Here is a 16,867-nt window from a genome sequence, read left to right as displayed (position 1 = left end):
AGGTAATAAAAGCAGGAACCCGACTGCGGCCGAGCTCATTCGGCTCTGTGGCAGCCCGTGTGTGTGAGAGAGGACAGGATTGGTCTCAGGGCTGCTTCTTTGGAAGTAGTTTGCCCAGGACATTCTTCTGAGGAACCTCTGGGCGGACTCCAACTTCTAACTATCCCATTCGTTGCCAAGCATGTGAACTGCCTACCACCCAGAGATCGTTCAGATTTACTGAGCATTTACTCTGGAGTCCCAGCCCTGTTCTAAGCACTCTCGGCATGCGAGAAGCCACACAGTACTCAAGCTTAGCTATTAGCATCACCCCCATTGTAGAGATGGAGAAACTGAGCCACAGAGAGGCTAAGCACCTTTGTCAGTGCCACACAGCGAGCAAGTAGCAGGGCTGGGAAGCGAACCCAGGGCTGCTCTATCTTTCAGTCTGCAACCTATCCCCTCTCCTCAGAGCACAGGGAGGGCGAAACGAATTGCTGAGCATGCACTAACTGAAAGGCTCTTTGACCTATGTCATCTTGACCCGGCCTCATGCTAAAGACACCGCTGCCACGCATACATCTCTCTCCTCCTCTTCTGGAAACACCACCCCAGACTCTGCTTCTCGCTCTCGGAGTGGCCATGTGACTTAGGCTGGTCAGCCTATTCCAAGCCTCCTAGCTACAGTGATCGGCAGAGGGATGGGCACGTGGCACAAGCTGGGGCAATGAGAGAGAATCCTGGGACTTTGGCTGTATTGACTGGGGGAGAGAAATTTCCCTTGGAGGGGTACTGTCAAACCGGGAGACTGGGAGTCAGGAAGCCTGCGCAAGGCAGGCAACGGCACCTGATGGAGAGCGAGTGGATTTCGACGATAAGCCCTATGGACATTGTTTGAGGGCCTGTGTGCCGGAGCTACTTTTGAGCTTTCCCGTTTGCAGGAGCCAATAAATCAATCCTCTCCTACCCGCCCCCCGCCCCCTCCAGGACCTAAGCCAATTTGAATTGGATTTACGTCATTTGCTTCTGAAATATTTTTCCCCTCCAGGAATGCGCTCCCAAGTCTTTTCTCTCTTCTGACAGCATTCTTCTTACCAGTACCATTACCAGGGCCATCGACGCCACCCCAGTGCAGTCACCGCTTTTTAATACGTCCACTGCCGTGCCCGAAATAGCACCATCATTGCCACTATTAACGTAATGACCCTCATTGCCGCCGTGACGGATGCTGCCGTGACTACCATTTCGTTAACCAAGGCCACGCTTTCCATCTGTAAACAAAGCACGGTCTGTCTCCGCCTTCCTCTCAGTCAGTCTCCATCAACCCCAGGCTGGAGGGGGCGTTGGAAGGGCGAGAACGCTGAGGCTTGAGGAAGTGATGGGATGTGCTGACAGTCACAGCCAATGCCCCTCAGCAGACTTTCACGCCATAATTCACACATTCACACGGAAGAGATGCCACCGAACACCTGCTCTGGGATGTGGCTTTGGACAGCAGACAGGGCTCCTGCCCTCGTGGAGTTTTGAGCTGGTGGGTCCCCGGGCACCGCAAGGAAGCCTCCTCTAAGGTCTCTCTGCTCCATAGGGTCTGAGGGTGGAGAGCAGAAGCCCAGTGTGTAAGCAGGTTTGAAGGACCACTCGGATTTTACCTCCTACCTGGCTAACTTGAACATGACCTGGCCTCATAGTCTCTGTCCCCAACCAGATGGCTAACTACACGCAAGTTCCTCTGTGTGTGCATGCATGTGTGTGAATGTGTGTGCGTGTTCTTACTTCAGTTCCCTGACTCTGCCACAGTACCAAGCATGGGGCTGGTCATAGAGTAGGGCCTTGGTAAATGCTTATTTGTGAATTGCTGCTTAGAGGCAGAATTAGGGCCCCTTCCTTCCATCCATCCAATCACACAGTGTTTGATCCACCCACCTAATATTCAACCACATTCTTCTCATTCATCGCTCTAGCCTTCCATCCACCATTCGTTCACTTTTCCATCTACCTATCTTTCCACCTGACCATTCATTTTCCACCCAGTCTTCTCTCCCTTCACCCATCCCCCATGTACTCACCCATTTCCCTCCCTCCCTCCTTCTTTCTATCTATCTGTTCACCCAAGTGTCCGTGCATCCATTTCCTTCCATCCTCCTTCCCAAGTGCTTCCTTCCCTCCTGGAGTTGTCGTTCATATGGCCTCCATTCACCCACCCCGCCACCTTCCTCCACGTATCTGTTTATTCAGCCATCCTCCAGTCTTCCATCATCCACTCCTGTCAGCTCCTCCCTTCTCTTCCTTTCCACCAGTTATGGACTGGCCTCCTCAAAGCTGTCAGCTGCGATAGACCAAGCCCCTTGCTCGGAGTGAGCAGGTGGGACCAGTCCAGCGGCTGCTCAGGGCCAACACCTTTCCCCTGATCCTGTTGTCTAGTTTCCTGCGTCCTTCGCAGAACCCCGCTCTCATCCAGCCACAGCTTGTAATCTTCCGGGAGTTCTAACCAGAGACTGACTGTAAACACCACCACATTCACCTCCTGCTCCTTGGGCTGCCCTCGAGGCGGGCCTTCAGAGAACACCGCCTGACTCCTGAAGCAGTACTGGGTGAGCGCCGCCTGCGTGCCAGCGTCCAGGGGAGCACGACCAAGAAGCCGACCCCTCGTGGGCATTCCTGGCTCAGTCCTTTCCCTTTTTCATTCTGGGGAAAGGCCCAGACTGCTATGGCTCAGACCGTGGCAGAGCCCTGACAGGTCTTGCCTAGGACTCTGGCTTTCATTGGGTCCTGTCTCCTAGCCCGACCTGTTCTCCCTGGGCACTGAAGATTATTCCAGACACTGGCTCTTGCTCCTGCTGTGCTTCCGCCCAGCTTCCTCCTGAGGAGACAAACATGCTCGAAGCTCTTTGCAATTTACTTGGAAGATGGAACAAAAATTGCCTGATTCTCTGAGTCACTTTTTGAGGAGCGCTCTGAAATCCTTCCCTGACAACCCAGGCGTGGCCCAGCATAGAGCGAATACATTCCCCCCCACCGCTTTCTGCGCAGTGCTGCCCCTCCCTCCGCACTGCTATGAGGTGGGGTGGCCAGAGCTGCAAACTCCTCAGGGCCTGGCATACCAGGCTGGATGAGAGCCTGGGGGAAGGATGCCGGCCAGCCACTGCCAACTCTACCACTGTTAGGAAGAAGTAGGGGTGGCCTCTGGGGGTTCTCATTTTCCAACTTTTCAAGAGAAAATGAAAAAGAAATCTGTTGGGGTTTTTTTTTTTTTTGGTGTAATCTCCCACTTTCTGTTGGCAACTAATTAAAATATGTAAATTTAGTTCAGATCAAACCGCATTACACAATTGCAAGCTAGCGCTGCCCCTCCCTTCTTCACACCCCGACCAGGCGGGCCTTCTCGCCCCAGCCCGCCACCAGCGAGCTCGGTTCCAATAAGAGCTGATAGATAGCTTCAAACACCAACAACAGGGGAGTAACAGTGACCGCGACCACACAGTGAAACCAAGTGCTCAAATGGGCCCCGAGGAGATTGTGGTGGCCTCAGATTGCAAAGGAAGACAACAGAGGCTCAGAGAGGTTAAGGAACGTGTCCACAGTCACACAGCTAAGAGGTGACTGCATGGATTCAAGCGCAGGCCCGTGGCACACCCCAGAGCACAGGGTATTGTTCCCATGGTAGTGGCACTGCCACCCAGGAGGTGCTTGGGAAACATGGGAGTGGGCAGGCATTCTGGTTGCCATGGTGATGGGGTGGGGGCGGGGCACTGCTGGCGTTTCTTGGGTGGGAGCGAGAGATGCCAGATGTTCTGTAGGGCACAGAGTCCTACCAAATGAACCCTGCTCCCCCCTGCCTCCACATGGCAGCCATCATTAAGTGCCAGCTGTATGCCAACAGCTCGAATCCAGCAGCCTGAGGAGGTGGACACTGTGCTGCAGAGAGGAGCCACCGAGCCCATGCTGACTCATAGCCACCCCACGTGACAGAGCCAAGTGCAGTCCCCATGGAAGCCAATCAGGAGTCTTCTCTCCTACAGGGTCCCTGGGCAGGACCCAATGGCCGGCCTTTCTGTTAGCTGTCAGGCACTTTACTGCTGAGCCACCAGGGTAGATACCCTCCTTGCCATTGGCTCTAAGCCCATTGTGATTCATCGAGACGCCATAGGGCAGAGGCGAATTGTGATGGAATCTCTATGGGAGGGATTTGTCGGTTCAGTGCTGGGCTGCTAACCAAACAGTCCCATGGCTCGAACCCACCAGCCTGTCCGTCCGTGTAGTTTACAGCCTCGGGAGCTCCAGGGAGCAGCTCTCGCCCATCCTGTGGGGTCCTTCAGGGAAGGCGTGTGTCTGGTTGGGTCTCATCTTTTTATTTTTTCTTCCCCACTGTGCAACCCGCTTCAGTGCCTGAAGCCCATGGGGTAAAGCCAGGCAATGGTTCAGGGTTACAATTTGCTTTGGCATGGGACACTATGAGAGGCCCATGGGATCGGACCTGCCATAAATCCAAACCCATGCTGAGGTCGGGTCTCATCTTTATGGGAACAGATCGCGAGGTCTTGTTTCCTGCAGAGCCGCTGGTGGGTTTGAACTGCTGGCCTGTGGGGTAGCAGCCATTGTGCCTGCCCAGGCTCCTCAGATAGTATTAGCACCCTCATCTGAGGGGACAGCGGCCCGGGACCGGAGGTGACTGGAGAAAGCTCAGGTGAGCAGGAAGGGGCAACAAGGCTGCCACTATAGGCGGGGGGGGGGGGGGGGGGAGAGAAAGACACAGAAAAGTGTGAAGGTGAGGAGAGCGAGAACCACCCCCACGGGACACCACCACGATGGAGAGGAGTCGATTTCGCCAGGCAGGTTTTAATGCTTGAAAACCCCTGAGGAACGCAGCAGCAACTGGAGGGTCAGCAGCAGTGCCCTGGCCGGCCACCTGGAGCCTGAGGCCCGAGGGGGAGGACTCTGCAGGTTCGCAGCCTGCACCCTCTGTGGCCCGCGGGCCCGCCCTGAGTGGCAGGGGCAGGGTTTGAGCCCTCAGCCACGCTAATGACACCCTGCCTCCTCTCTCTTGCCAGCCTCAGCCACGAGGGGAGGCCAGTCTTTCCACCCCCACCTCGCCGGGCCTTGAATGCGCCTGGTTAAATTACAGCCCCGGAAAGCCGTGATTTGTAAAGTGGAAGACAGACAGGCCTTTAATTAGAGGCTGGCGGGTGGGCGGCTCGCTAATACTGAGTTCCGTAATAAGCGCTGTATTTTTGAATCTGCCGGCTCCGTGGAGACCTCTTTGGTCGGAAGCAGGGTAAACAGCGAGTTCTATCCCGAGAGGGGGAAGACGACTTTGCAGCAGGGTGACTGGGTGGGTGAGAGTGGGTTCTGAGGGCAGCCCTGAGGCAAACCTCCTCACCAGCTGGGTGCCCTGGGCGCTGCTCCTTGTGTGCCACCCAGGGGAGCGAGAGTCCCTACCCCACAGGCCGAGGGAGGTTAGAAATACTATAGTCGAGAGTGGACCCAAAGGGATCAGTTACCAGGCATCAAAGAACAAAAAATCATATCATTGACTGCACACCTCCATGATAGGATCGCTGAAGACAAATGGGTGCACAAGCAAATGTGGTGAAGAAAGCTGATGGTGCCCGGCTATCAAAAGAGATAGTGACTGGGGTCTTAAAGGCTTGAAGGTGAACAAGCGGCCATCTCGCTCAGAAGCAAATAAGCCCACATGGAAGAAGCACACCGGCCAGTGCGATCACGAGGTGCCCAAGGGACCAGATATAAGGCATCATGCAAAAAAAAAAAAGATATAAGTGTGTGTATGTATGTGTATATATGTATATATGTATGTATATATATTATATTAAATGAAGGGGGAAGTGCAGAGTGGAGACCCAAGGCCCAAGTGTCGGCCAATGGAGATCCCCTCATAGAGGGGTTTAGGAGAGGAGATGGGTTAATTAGGGTGTGAGGTAGTATCGATGAAGAACACAGCTTTCCCCCAGATCCTGGATGCTTCCTCCCCCCAACTACCATGATCCGAATTCTACCTTGCAGGGCTGGATAGGACAGAGGCTGTACACTGGTACATATGAGGGCTGGAGGTACAGGGAATCCAGGGTGGATGATACCTTCAAGACCAAGGGTGTGAGGGATGATGCTGGGAGAGTGGAGGGTGAGTGGGTTGGAAAGGGGGAACTGATTACAAGGATCCACATGTGACCTCTTCCCTGGGAGAGGGACAGCAGAGAAGCGGGGAAGGGAGACTCCGGATAGGGCAAGATATGACAAAATAACGAGGTATAAATTACCAAGGGCATATGAGGGAGGGGGGAAAGGGGAGGGAGGGGGGGAAAAAAAAGAGGACCTGATGCAAGGGGCTTAAGTGGAGAGCAAATGCCTTGAGAATGATTGGGGCAGGGAATGTATGGATGTGCTTTATACAATTGATGTATGTATATGTATGGATTGTGGTAAGAGTTGTTTGAGTCCCTAATAAAATGTAAAAGAAGAAAAGAGAAAAAAATGATTAGGGCAAAGACTGTACAGATGTGCTTTATACAATTGATGTATGTATATGTATGAACTGTGAAAAGAATTGTATCAGCCCCAATAAATTGTTAAAAAAAAAAGAAATACTACAGTCGAGTCACACGCCTTGTGGTCTCGGTCCCACAGATAGCCATGCAAGGTGAAAAAGGTGTGATTCGCTCCCAGATTTCCCTGCCTCCTCTACCGAAGAGCCAAAGCGAAGCCGTAATTTACTTTATTTCTGATTGGCTTCTCTCTCTCAGGCAGGGAGGTGGGCATAGAGTGGGGGCAAAAGGGGGGTTATGGAAAGAGGAGGGGTGTTGAGAAAGCAACAAAGAAAAGGAATTTCATCCTGTCTTTCTCACTTCCTCTGTCAACCCCCCTAACCACTTCCCCCCGCCCCAGCCAAATCCCATTCTCATCAATGAAGTGCTTCAAGAAGAAACGCTGCTCTAGCTAAATAAAATAAAATAAAATAAATCTCCAACAAGTCAAACTGCTCAGAAAGGCTCTGGTTCTAAGGACCCATTAGCAGGGCTTCTGAACTCCTTGTGAGTTGCCTTTGAGTTGATCCTGACTCATGTGGTCTCTGTAGCCCTGGTGTATAGTGGTTAGGCTGCTAGCTGCAAGGTCACCAGTTCAAAACTACCGGGCGCCCCAAGGGAGAAAGACTGGGCTTTCTACTCTTGTAAAGAGTCACAGGGACACAGTATTGGAAAGCCACAAGGGAAGGCCTGTCGGCTCCCTGTGAGTCGGCATTGAGAGTGGGGAGCTCCTGGCATCCCACGTATGCAGAGTGGAACTGCCCAGGGGTTTTTCAAGGCTGTGCCCTTTGGAAAGCAGGCTGCCAAGCTTTTCTCCCGAGGTGCCCCTGGGAGGGTTTGAGTGCCAACCTTTGGGCTAGTAGTGCGTGGGCACGTAACAATTTGCTGCACGCAGGGCCTCCTTTAGCTGCCTGTTTCTGGTTTTAATCACACGTGTGGGCTCATGCCCACAGTCTGTCTCCATGAGCCAAGGCCTTTAGAGTGGAGCCAGCCAGAGGCTGCTGACTTCCTTGGGAGTTCAAGGCTGACTCAGCCTGGTTGGTGCTTGGATTGCCTCTCGGGTCCAAAGGTTAACTAGGATGGAAAAGAAACCAGCCACTCTTCCAGCGTGCTAAGGCGCTGGGAATGGCCGTGTGAGTAAGCAGGCCATTAGGTTGGGCCTCGGAAGACTGGCACATACTAACAAGATCTTCCACTTGGAGGTTGGCATTAGCTTGAGGTGGGGCTGGCCACTGGCAAGTGAGTGGAACTTCCTGAGAGGGTGTGTTCTGGAAGTCTGTGGGGCCACGGGGATGGGGTGGGGGAGTATTTCCAGGCTCAGAGGGAGTGGAGGCTGGGAAGGAAGGTGCCCCACATCACACCAGATAGCCCTGCTCCGGGAAGAACTTTCCCCCTTGTCCTGCTCAGGGTTGGAATGTCCCTATGGCTGTTCGGAAATGGGAACAGCTGTCTGATTATTTCCTGAAGGCAGACTATGGATCCATTGTACAGACAAAAACATCAGTGCTATCTTCGACTTGTTGTTGTTAAGAATACTTGCATACCCAGCAAAACAGATAGCAGTTTCCACATGTACATCCATCCAGCAATACGGACGACCTTCTTGGGGCTGGGTGACCATGCTCTGCCTCCTTTTCCAAGTTGCTTCCCCCACAATAGCATGAACTCACTGTCCATTATCTAGCTTGTCTGGTTGCTAGTGTTGATTTGGGGGAGTCCGTTTGGACTTCCTAGCTGCTCCTTGGGGGAAAGATGGGGCTTTCCACTAAAGAGTTACAGTCTTGGAAACCCACAGGGGCAGTTCTCCCCTGCCCTAAAGTGCCACTCTGAGTCAGCATCAACTAACTCCATGGCAGTGAGCTTGGTTTTGTGGTGTACTGTCAAGCGGACCCCATAGAGATAGTTCTTCAAAGAGTACAATGTTCACGCTGCGTATTTTCATTAGGCGGAACCACTGAGTGCTCAAGTACCCTTTTTTACTAGTCAAGCCGAACTTCTGCTCAGCTTTAAGATGACTTCAGGGGCTATTTTTTATTTAATGTTTACAAATGATCTCAGGGTAATAGCTTCAGGGGATCATCCGTCTTCCATGACCCCAGACCAGCTAGAGTCCATGGGAACTGGAAATTCTGTTCTGCATTTCTTCCCTTTCGAGCAAGATTCTTCCCAGGAATCTTTGATCAATGTGTGCAGTGACAGCAGCCAGGCACCATCCAGTCCTTCTGGTCTCATGGCAGGGGGGCCTTGAGTTGTTCATGGAGGAGAGTTCATAGCCTCCGCCTGATCCTGACTCCCTGCTCCCCCTGTGGCTCCAGGTGAATAGAGACACACTGGTGGGCCTTGGGTGTTTGCTTGCAAGTTCTTAAGACACCAGGCACTGTGCATCGAAATAGAAGGCAACACAGAAGCATGAAACACAGTATTAGGCCAACTAACTGGAATGTCCCATGAAGCCATGACCCTAAAGGAACTAAGGGACTCCACACCAAGGAAGTAAAAACCCCATGAAGGGTTGGGATGTGCCTAAGTGGCTCAGCTTTTATTCTTTGTGTGTGTGTGATATTGTTCTAAATATATCTCTCACGACTTTTGCCAATTCAGCTTTTCACAGGTGTACAACTTACGGATCACAATAATAATAATTGGCTGGACAACACCCCCTTTAACCAATGCACGTTTTTACCACTGTTAGCTCCTTGTTTCCCAGTCCATAGCCACGAATAAACTCTGTTCTCCGTACATTTGCCTTTTCCTATCTTTTTATAGAGACGACGTCATACAATATCTGTCCTTTTGTGAATGGCGTATTTTGCTCGGCTTAATGTCTTCCGGTGCCATCTGTACTGTAGCTTGGATCAGGACTGCATTTCTCCCACTGGCCGAGCAGTATTGCATGGCATGACATTTTGTTTATCCATTCGTCTGTTGAAGGCCATTTAGAATGCCGAACCTTTGGGCCATTGCGAAAAGTGCGCCAATGAACATTGGCGTACAGGTCTCTTTTGGGGTCTCTGTTCTAAAGTCTGGGGCTGTACATCTAGGAGTGGAATTGCTGGGTCATGGGATATTTCTGAAGAGCCTTGACAGCATAGTGGGTTCCTTGTTGGGCTGTTAACTGCAGGGTCAGAAGTTCAAAGCCACCAGCCACTCCTCAAGAGCAAAACGAGGCTTTCTGCTCTCAGAAAGAGTTTCAGGCAGGGATGCGGCTGAACTTCCTGCCAGACACAGAGCACCTGCCCACTCCTCCTACCACCTCCCCGTGGCCCCACCGCCTCCCCTTCCCAAGGATTTCTCTGCCAATTTCTCAGCCAGATGGCTCCCACCATCTTTCCACTCTGCATTAACCGCGGGCCTTCCGTGCCACGGTCTGCAGTTGTCCCGATTATTAACACGCTCGGTCCACAAAGCCTTGGCACCCACAGACCCCAGCTTCCTGGGCAGGCCTGCTTCTCAGCCGTGCACTTACCCTGCACCCCACCCCCCGCCCCCAGGTGCTGAGTGCTGCAGTGGGAAGGCACTAGGACCTGGGCATAGCCCTCCTCGGGCTCAGAAACCATTCACATTGCATGTCCGGTCAGCCACCGTGTGTTGAGTGCTGTCTGTGTGCCAGGCACCATGCTGGGGCTCTGGACCGGGAAACCACCATCCTCAGCAGGCTGTTCAAAGCAGCAGGGAGGGAGTTAAGTGGTCACTGGGAGCAGGAGCCCCAAGGAGAAGGCGGTGGAAGGGCCAGGGGGCCTCTGTGAGAATGTCCTTTAAGCTGAGGTTAGATGGGTGAGCACAGCCAGGCAGAGCTCCATGGTGGGAATGAGCTTGTTTGAGGGCCCAGAAGGAGGTCAGAGGAGGTGTGGTGAGAGATAGGGGTGCAGAGGCGGGTGGACCTGGAACACGCAGGGCCCCAGAAAACGAGGACCCTCTGGACATTGGGTGAAGAGCCACTCTTAAAAGAATCAGGGTCCAGGCGAGAACTTGGCTCCCATTTGACCCTGGAAACCTGGCCGCCTGTGTGTAGCCTCCCTCTGTGTCCGGAGCAGCCAGCCTCATGTCTGCCCCTACACTTCTTGTCTAACTTCTTCCCCAGGAAGCGTCCTTCCCTGACTATCCCTCAGGTTAAAGTCATGGGGAGAGTTCCCTAGCAGTGTCGATAGTGGGGAGCCCTACTCCCAGAGACATGCTCCCAGGGGTCTGTGAGAGGTTCCTGGGATCTGCATTTCCACTAAACTCTCCTCAGGGAGTCTTCTACGAGGGTCTTCACAAAGTTCACAGAATCATGGACTCACAAGGTAATGGAAATTCCACAAGGTTTTAGAAGTATTGAGCTTTGGAGAGGCATGGCCTGCTGGCATCTTCTCGGAGCTGCTTCAGGCTCTGTGTGGGCGGGCAGGCGGGCAGTGGGACCACAAGTCCCTGGGTTCCACTCTCAGCTCTGCCTCGTACCCATCTGGGTCGGGTGATCCTGGGCAGGTCACTTCACCTCTTGGAGCCTCATAGAATGAGGAGAAGAACACTCCCTTCGAAACGGCAAGAGGGGGAGACGGCCACTAGAATACGGCAGTCCTTGGGTGGCGCAAACGGTAGAGCACTCGATGACTGACCGAAAGGCTCGGGGCTCAATCCCACCCAGGGGTGCCCAGGAAGAAAAAGGCCTGGCGACCCGCTTCCCAATGGTCACAGACTTGAAGACCCAAATACAAGGCAGCTCCACTCAGAACACCATGAGGTCACCAGGAATGAGAACCTAGTCCTCCACTTGGGGGTAGCCTGGGATCGACGCTCAATACATGCACAGTTGGGACTCCACAGCTGCTTCCCCTGAGCCTGTGGGAAAACACTGAACCCCACCGAGGCATGCCCTTTACCAGGAGATGCTTTGTAGTGCTGTCTCTGTCTGTTAGGGGTGTCATGGCCACTCCAGCTCATTAGGGCCGGACGTTCATCAGAACAGAAGCGCTGTCCGGTAGAGCAAGGGCCAGCTGCTTCTTTCTGCACAGGGAGGAGAGTGACTATTCTGGGCTCAGTGGGTTGATCAGGCTTGGTCGTGACGACTGCCCTCATGGTGCAAAGGCAGTAACAACCCATCCAGAAGTCCACCGCATGCCCAACTCCCACAAACACATTCTCTGTGGAAACGGATACTCCAGTTTCACATAATTTTCACGTCACAGAATACCAGGCTCTGTGGATTTGCTTCCCCTCGGTCAGTTAAAAACGTGAAACACCCCCATCTGAACCTGCGGTCTCTGCAAACCCTGGTTGGACGAACCCTGCTCAAGACACGTGGTGTGTATCCACTCAGGTGGCCCCGTCCAGAGCAGCTCACGGCAACCCCGCCTTCAAGGTGAGGCCCTTCCACTACAGCACCGACTTGAGATGTATGTGCTGGGTCAGAGGTGGCCAGGAGGCATGAATCCAGACAGGCTGGCTCTTGTTGTTGGCAAACCAAGCCAAATCAAACCCACTGTCAGCGAGTCGAACCTGAGTCATAGTGACCCTGCAGGTCTGGCCCAGTGGGTTTCCAGGACTGTAAATCCTCACAGGGACAGAGGGCCTCATCGTTCTCCTGTGGAGGAGCTAGTGGTTTGGAACAGCTGACCTTGTGGTTAGCAGCCCCAGGCATGGTCGAAACGATTCTGACCAGCGGTAAGCCCATGGGACAGAACAGAATACATGGGCTTTCCAGGTGATGACTTCTAGCATGGGATCTCCGGACTTGTCTTCTGAGGCACCTCTGGGTGGGCCTGGACCCCAAATCTCTGGGCTAGTTGTGGAGAGCTTACCTGCTAGCACCATACAGGGACACCCTGAGCTACTGTCCACTGTACCTTACTGCCTGGTCAAGACCACACCAGCCTCAGGCATGGGCAACACATTGGAACCTAGTGCAGGCCACCGGGTGAGGGGGCAGCGGGGGCATAGGCTGTGGCTGGACGGTGTGGAAGGTGAGCATGTTTGGAAATAGGGGAGTGGAAGACGGGCGTGGGCACAGGAAGAGCCGAGGCAAAGAGGCAGGGAAATGCCAACTTCCTACAGGAGCCCTGGGAGCATAGTGGGTTACTCGTTGGTCTAGTAACCACAAGGGTAGCAGTTCAAACCCACCAGCTGCTCCGTGGGAGAGAGATGGGGCAGTCTGCTTCTATAAAGACTTGCAGCCTTGGGAACCTGATGGGCAGCTCTTCCCTGTCCTATAGCATCGCCAAGAGTCAGAATCGACCTGACGGATGGCAGTGACTTAAAGGGTCGGGCGCGGTGGTTAAAGTGCCCTGCTGCTACTCTAAAGGTCAGTGGTTTGGACCCATCAGTTGCTCCATGGAGAAAGGTGTGTTGGTCTGCTTCTGTCCAGAGCACGGCCTTCGAAGCCACCGAGGCAGTTCTACTTTGCCCTACCGGGTGGCTATGAGTCAGCCGTGACTCGTTGGCAGGGAGTTGGGCTTGCCTTTTTTGGGCCGGAACCACGAAGTGGTGAAGTGCTTGGCTGCGAACAGCAAAGTCGGTGGTTTGAGCCCGCCTGCTGCCGTGTGGAAGAAAGACCTAGCGGTCTACTCCACTAGAGAACACAGCCTGGGACACGCCGCCCCACGGGGCCGCACTGTGAGCCGGCACACAACAACGGGACCGTGGACGTGAAGACTCTGCTCTGCTCCTTCTGCAGCCGATGGCAGCAGTGCCAGAGACAGGGAAAGTCTGATACCAGTTTACAAATTCCTCTTCAGACTCATACAACACATGAAATGACACCAAGTGCAGGAAGATCACAGGCCTGTGGGTGGAGAGTCTTGTGGATCCAGTGGTGGTGGAAGTATCTCAGAGCTGGTGTGGGTCTCCATGTGGCTCCTCCAGCTCCAGGTCTCTGGCTGCCATCAGCATAGCCTCACGTGGCTTATCACAGGAATATCTCACAGGAATGTCAAGCAGATAGTCTATCTCTGGTCTCCAGTGAGCTATTTATCTCCTTGGCTCCTCCAAATGTGGTCATTAAGCTGCGACCTGATTGACAGGCTAGTTGCAAAGTGACACCAGATCACGTAACTACCACCGACTCTCCGACTTGAAGTCCTATTTTTGGAGACATCTGTGGTGGTGGGTTCCTGCGTGGTCAGAGTTTACTGCAGGGAGGTGGAATCTGAGCCCAGAGAGGTAGCCCTAACACGCTGCCCTGGATTGCAAGCCTTCCTCCCTCTTCTCCCGCATGACCTCATAGAACCCTCTAGCAGTGGGGGGGCAGATGGGACAAGGCCACCAGCGCCATTTCACAGGGGTGAGAGAGGAAGGGAGGCTGTGTAGACAGGGAGCCTCCTTCCAGGGCGGTGTCACCTGGGCACCCTGTCCCGTGTCCCCCAAGAGCTCAATGATGGGGAATCACTGCTGACCCCTCTCTCTCCCCCCTGCAGCCTCCTCTGTGGAATAGGATGCTTTTACCTGCCTCCGGCACGAACGGATACAAACAAGCTTTTCTTAATTCTGTCATTCACGTCCCACCTTCGTGTGTGCGCCACCCCCCGCAGCCACCTGGACCACCGCTCATTGTGCGCTTAGTCACGTGGTGTGGCATAGGGCTGGCTCGCTGAGCTCCAGCTCCAGACAAGGAGCCCTGATGGTGCCGTGAGGCACATGTCGAGCTGCTAACCAGAAGTTCGGTGGTTTAAAACCACCAGCTGCTCCGCAGTAGGCAGATGAGGCTGTCTACGCCTGTCATGAGTTTATAGTCTCAGAAATGCACAGAGGCAGTTCTACCCTATCTCGTGGGGTCGCTAGGAGTCCATACTGGCTTGAGAGCAGTGAGCTAAGTCACTAGGCAGCTGTGATGCAGCACGTGGCTGCTAGCATAAGGTCCAAGGTTCGAACCCCACCTCCGGCTCCCTGGGAGAAAGACGTGGTAGTCTGCTTCCATAAAGATCACAGTCTAGAAAACCCCATTGGGGTGTCTCACCCTGTCCCCTGGGGTGTCAGTGAGTCCTCCTGACTCAACGGCACCACCCCAGAACTGCCAGGGAGCAGGGACAGGAATGTCCGACCTGCAGCTGGTAGAAAGGACCGTGGAATCATCCACACCAGTGACCTCCACATGCCTCCCCAAAGCGACGCCGTCCCAGCCATCCTATAAGAGGTGAGTTAATTCAGTACTTGACCAGTATGGCCTGAGAATGATGTTATAAATATTCAAATAGCCCTTGGCAGATACAAGGTTCTCCACCCCTGCCATGGTTTAACTCCCCAAGCCAGCGAGGTAGGCAGCACAGGGACCCAGGAGGAATGATAAAGAAATCTAGGCACAGAGTAGGGAAGCAATTGTCCCGGGTCACACAGCCAGGAAGGATAGGGCTTGGGATTCTAACCAAGACCATCAGCTCGAGTGCCCATGGGCATGGCCAGGAAGCTGGCTCCCTTCCATACAGTGACTCCTGTGAAAAACGAAGGACCAACACCCAAACTCACCAAGTAGTGATTCTTAAGTTCCAAGCTCCTTCCCAAGCTCCCCTCTGAGAGACCAGTCGGTCAGCACGGACTTTACACTAAGATGAGAATGGCAGGGGCCTGGGAGGCTAGACACAAGGAAAAGCAACAACCTGATCGGATATACCAAGGATGCTCCTGCATTGTGAAGATTGGACCCAATGTCACTGAATGACAGATTGCGGAATGGGGACCCAGGCTGCGGTGTAATCTTTGCTGGAAAAAAACAATAAAAATGCATTTAGCCTCATCATAAGCAATGACGGCGGTGAAGCTGAGTCTGATGGGCTCACGCTGTTTCTCAAATGGGCATTCAAATGCCTACGTGATGATTAGGATGAAGGGCAAACGCCTGTCCGTGAACCACGTGGTCCCCACATGCACAGGGAGACGAGGTGAAGTGTCCAAGGGGAAGATATGGCCCAAAGTTCCCAAAACTCCAAGCAGGTTTCCAGGCCTTTCTTCCCAATCTTAGTCTGGAAGCCCCACAGAAACCTCCTGTTCACATCGGAGCAACACAGAATCTCTACAGACAGTGGTGGAGGGGGTGTGTGTGTGAAGGCTGCACCCTAGGTAACAGCAGCCAAGAGTCCCATGACTGAGCTACCCACTGGAGGGTGCTCAGCAGACAGAGGTGGTCAGGGGCCACCCAAGACCGGGGTCTCCTGAACCTTCTGAGCCTGCCACACCAGCCACCCACCCAGCTCCTGGGCACCCCATCTCCCCCTACCCCCCTGAAGGGTCTTGTCTCCTGACTTCCCTCTAGGGTGTCCCTTGGTGAATGCAGGGAGGATGCAAAGGCAAGACCACCGATCACCAGGCCTGTGAGCTGCAGCCAAGGGAAGCAGACTGGCTGGAGCCCCAGCTCGGCTTCTGGCCCTACGGAGTCCTGCCAGGCCCTGGCTGCCCGGGGCCGCGTAACACACCAGCAGCAGCCAGATGGTTCTCCCACTGCCTCCTGCTGCCACTAGACAGCCGGGCCCAGTCCTTAGCTCAGTCGGTGCGGCCTCGGGACAGCCTCATTCCTCTCTGGGCTTCAGTCTCCCCAGATGTGAAATGGCAGCGAGGCAGGGACAGAAACAGGAAAACTCTCATTCCCCCAAGAAAAGCTATTAATGACCTCAGAGCCCCTGCCAGGTGCCTGGCAGGCTTCTGAGAGCTCTAATTGTAGCTTTCAAGCAGCCTGGACTGGGACCACGGTGAGAAATGCAGTGTAAAACAACGCAGTATGCCCGCACAGACCCCAGAATAGAGGCCCCACACACCATACGCGTCCTATCAGGATCACGGCCTCTGTTTTCCATTCTTGTCTTCTCAATGGTGGCTCTGACCCGCTAAATTGCTTTTGTGACCCACAGTTTGAAAAAAACAAACACACTGCCTGCAAGCATTTGCCCTTGTGAAACCCTGTCGCTGATGTGAGTGGCTCTGTGGTGCACCCCCAGCTCCCGGCATCTCTGTGCGCAATAGGACGGAACGAAATGCCACCTGGCCCTGCCCTTCCCCGGCCCACAGTCAGGAGTGGATGGTCCCCGGAGAAGCCAGGAGGTTTTCATTGGCTGGTGTTTGGAAGTGGAAGGCCAGACTTTTCTTCCTAGTCCCTTCCATCGGTCTGGAAGCTCTGCTGAAAGCTAAATAGCATGCAAGCTCCCGCTGACAGATGGGTCGTGGCTGAGCAGGAGGTGCGTTGGCTGGGAAAAGAGGCCACGGAAGGGGAGTTTTTACCACGGAGCTCCCTAAACCCCACAAGAGGAGAACGACTGATAAAATTCAAAACTCGGTGGCAGTTCACCCAGTTGATTCTGACTCATTGCCTCCTGATCGGTCAGGGTAGAAGCGCCCCTGTGGGGTTCTGAGGCTGCAAGATCTTTTGGGGAGCATAGTCTCCACTTCTCCTT

The 16,867-nt window shown here is 53.8% G+C and overlaps 1 protein-coding gene and 1 non-coding gene across 2 annotated transcripts in view; both read right to left on the bottom strand.

The window, feature by feature from the left end:
* Positions 1–16,867, bottom strand: part of KCNB1 (potassium voltage-gated channel subfamily B member 1) — a 128,040-nt gene that overhangs the window by 43,757 nt on the left and 67,416 nt on the right. The gene's annotated exons all lie outside the window — the stretch shown is intronic.
* Positions 4,343–4,476, bottom strand: LOC142423638 (small nucleolar RNA SNORA42/SNORA80 family). Its single transcript, XR_012779245.1, has one exon. It is a non-coding gene; the product is annotated as a small nucleolar RNA SNORA42/SNORA80 family (small nucleolar RNA).

This window comes from Tenrec ecaudatus, chromosome 12 (genome assembly GCF_050624435.1).
Source record: "Tenrec ecaudatus isolate mTenEca1 chromosome 12, mTenEca1.hap1, whole genome shotgun sequence".
Taxonomy (NCBI): domain Eukaryota; kingdom Metazoa; phylum Chordata; class Mammalia; order Afrosoricida; family Tenrecidae; genus Tenrec; species Tenrec ecaudatus.
This window is presented reverse-complemented; position numbering and strand designations above follow the sequence as displayed.